The sequence below is a fragment of the Pipistrellus hanaki genome, assembly GCF_964339955.1.
Source record: "Pipistrellus hanaki genome assembly, chromosome: 2".
Taxonomy (NCBI): Eukaryota; Metazoa; Chordata; class Mammalia; order Chiroptera; family Vespertilionidae; genus Pipistrellus; species Pipistrellus hanaki.
In genome coordinates, this window is record NC_140504.1 from 71339618 (window position 1) to 71343803 (window position 4186).

Consider the following 4186-nt stretch of genomic DNA (forward strand, 5'->3'; position numbering starts at 1 on the left):
CAAATGCAGAGCATTGTCTTCTTTCTGAAGTGTTTTGGCCTTGCAGTCCATGTTGATGGTTGAATTGGATCAACCCTTGATTTTGTGTATTTCCGATTCTCAAAATAAATCCACTTTTCATTGCCAGTCACAATTTGATGCATAAAAGCTTTCTTTCCTTCAGTGGAAGCAACATTTTACTGACGACTTTTTGGTTTTCCATTTATCTTTTGTTAGGTTGATGTAGCACCCACTTTCCTTCCTTTAAAATTTTTCCTGTTGCTTATAAATGATCGGAAATTATTTGCTGAACAGCATTTAATCTTTCTGTGAGTTGTTTTTGAGTTTGACACACATCTTCATCCAATGTTTGTAATTGTTGGTCTTCAAACATTTTTGGTTGACCTGGATGTTCTTTGTCTTTCACATTGAAATCATCACTTTTAAAGCATTTAAACCAGTGCTCACAAGTATATTGAGATGGATCATGTTTACCAGAAGCTTCCCAAAGTGAACGATAATTTTTTCTTCAAAATAAAGTAACAGATTAAAACTGCCTGCAAATGCTCTTTTTTGGCACAAAATTTGACATTTTTAAGCATAAAAACATCTATGGTGTTAACACTTTCAGCAAATTTGATATATGAAATTTTGAAGCTTGTTGTCAATACAACAAAATAGCATACATATCAAATTGCATATATATCAACATACGTGTGACTCTATCTATTGAAAAAATCCGCATTATTAACTGGTACACCTAGTATACTACAATTTTGTCACAGAGTACATGGTCTCAATATGAGCTAAAAATAAAGCTTGCTTTTCTAAGAAAAGTCAGACCATTTTCAGAATGAAACTAAAAAGCAAATTTAACTTAATAATGTCAGACATTTATCAATAGCTTAGTGACCACCAACCAAATTACTTTATACTTGGCTTGTGGTTAAACCTTTAACACAAGTATATTTCTAGATACAAAGGGAAAATTGCATTACATAAAATTCACCTGATTAAAAAAATATCACATCTGAAAATCACTCATCTGAGAAAGCTACAAACCTTGGGCTTGCAAGGACATGCTGTTTTCAAAGTGAATGTGATCAAAGGACTTAACATAAGAAATAACTTTCAAACAGCAAGACACCACATCAAGAGGGCATCACAAATGGCCAGTGGATAAGCATTAGCACTAAACTGAATTGTTTGACACACAGCTTTGTCTCACTTATTTTCTGATGATAAAAGTAACAGGTCTATTGTATAAAAATCAAGCATATAAAGTTATAAAGAAAAATGTAAATTACCAGACATACTCACTGGTAAATATTAGTGAATTTTCTTCTAATCTATTTTTTGCACATATTAGTTGAGCTCTGCTATATATCAAAGTTGTGACTTTTTTTCATATATAATACTGCAACACAAGCTTTCCCCCCTAGGTTATTACAAATATCTAATTATACATTCTCTTAGTGACTACATTATAGTTCATCTAACTCTTTCCTTCTTTTGATTATTACCATTGTTTTCATATTTTTTCCTCTGTCTCAAATTAATACTCCATTAAATGTTACTGGAGTTTGAGGGATTTGTTGGTTTCTGGTGATTGGGCAGGTGATTCAGAATTTTTTACTTAGGGTTTACCTATCCTTAGGGGGAAAATTAAACAATATGTATTGCCAATTATAATACAGTCTCATAAATCTAATACATAAAAAAGTAGTCACTCCTTATCCCATGTATATAATATTCTCTGAAAATCAATTCTAACCTAATGAACCCCAGTGACCTGACACCAGGATTTGATATAGATCCAAGATCCATATTTTCATATTTTAATACATAATTTAACCCCATTGAATCCTGTAATAATTTTATGGATATGTCAATACTCTAAAAGGCAGTAAATGTCCTTTTTGTGGTTCCTAGAGAACATTGCACTTTTAAACCTCATTTTATTAGATGCAGGAACATTTAATGAAACAGGTGAATTTAAATATTTTATCTCTTTAATTTCAATTGTTTGTACGCAAATAAAAATGAAAATACTTTCTCTCAAATCTACACTGATCAATTGAAGATACTTTCTCTCAAATCTACACTGATGAATTCTAAAGTCTAATTTGTTGCTACAGATCCATTTATCCCCCTGTTCAGGACACAATGAAGGTGCAGACCTGCTGAAATGTCCACTTTAATTCTTAAAATACCCCAAGACTTTAAACATGGTAAGCCATGAAAAGAATACAGCAGGTACAATAAAATAAGGCAGATGAGCACACAGAAACATACACCTGGCCCCAAATCTTAAGATATTTTTCAGACCTAATTCCAAAATATGGGGCAATGGAGAGCACTTTTTTGGGGTCATGTTTCCTAGAGCTTCTGGGTAGTTTTAATGCAATTCACTGGGCATTAAGGAATCATCATGAACACAGTGAACTCATTTAAAACAACATGTGATAAGCCACTAAAACATGTAGGAAAAAAACCTGAAAGCCTTTTTGAACGAACTTTCAGAACTGAATTGAAATGCTGGTATCAAAAGATGATTATAGGTATAATTACAACAAATTGTTCTATCTTGTCACAGATGAATAGTAATGAAACAGGGAAATTAGAAGCAAAAATGTTGTGGTATACCTTCAGGCAAATATGAAAGATAGTCCTGGTTTGGTAACATTGGCCAATTCCTATGGTGTAAACATTTTCACCAGTGTCCACTTCAACCTGGTGACACAGTGTCCCTAAGCAGGGAGATGGGAATAGGTGTGCGGTGCCATCCTGCTCTATGATATCACCCCCACGCAGGTACAATAGGTCTGAGTAACCCCAAGAGTGTGGGTTACAAGGAAACAATGGCACGTGGCAAGCTAAGCCATTCTTTAAAGACAAGGGTCAAATAGACTCTTGGAAGGAAAACCATTCCACATCCCATTGTTTCAAGGGCAGAACTACAAAGCCAGATAAATGCAGTCATACATAATTTCATCTTGCTCTACAATTTGCTGGAAGTTTCTCTATGTTTCTTTTTTTTTAATTTAATTTGACAGACATCTCAGAACTAAGTGTATTGCTGGGTACTGAGGATATAAAAGTGGTCAAAATATAATTTCTTCCTTCAAGGCATTATTTATTAGCTAGAATTGTTTTAGGGCATAAGACAATAGCTGCACTATGGCCAATTGGGTACCATCAGAGGTATTTCAGTAAATGTCCATTTTATCTTTTGGAACAGACACAAATAATATAAGTCAATCCATACAGACATCATCTCACTTCATGTCCACAAAAACCATGGTAAGGAGTTTCCACTCAGAAGATGAATAAACACAGGCTTGGAGAATCATGTGGCAAGTAGAAAAAGCCAGGATTCTAGGCAACACTCCATTGTGGCAGTAAATCATAGTGTCTGAGATTCAGATAATTACTTCAGTTTATTTTGCATGTAAAAACAAGTCACCATTCTGACATTAGAACCATTAAAGTTACAAAACCTTGAAACTCAATGCTTGATCACTGGAACACATAAAGATATCATCTCTTCATAACAATTATTTTATACATACATAGTATCTTCAACATTACCCACTATCAGCTAAAGAATATACATCCATGGTTATCACCTTCCTTCCTAGATTAATATATCCCCTTTACCTAAGGTGTTTCCTTCCTCATTTCTGATTCACTTCCAACTATTTCTAACATGACTTTCATTCCAAGCACTACAATTCACTTGCTCTTGTCAAGATCCAATGGAGACTTATGTGTCCTCATATTATTGCCTCTCATATTATTGCCTCTCAGGTGCATTCAGCAAAGTTATTCATGTCTTACTTGACTCACCTTTTTTGCTGACCTTTCATGACATAGCTCTGCCAGTCTCAGTATATCTGAGCACCCTCTCCATCTCCTTCATTGGCTTACCCACTACATGTTAATGACTCATTTCTTGGTCCTGAACCCTCAACAATTATCAGTCTATATGCTTCTTCTATGTAATATCATTAACATCTGAAGCTTTATGCTGATAGCTACCAAATTTATATCTCCCAAAGACCTCTCCTCTGAGTACAAGGTATAGGCAATTATATAACTGACATTTCCACTTGGCTATTGAATGACCATCTTAGTTCCCACTAACTTCATCCCTGAAACATGATTATCACCTTCACTTTCCCATTTCAGAAAATAACATTATCTT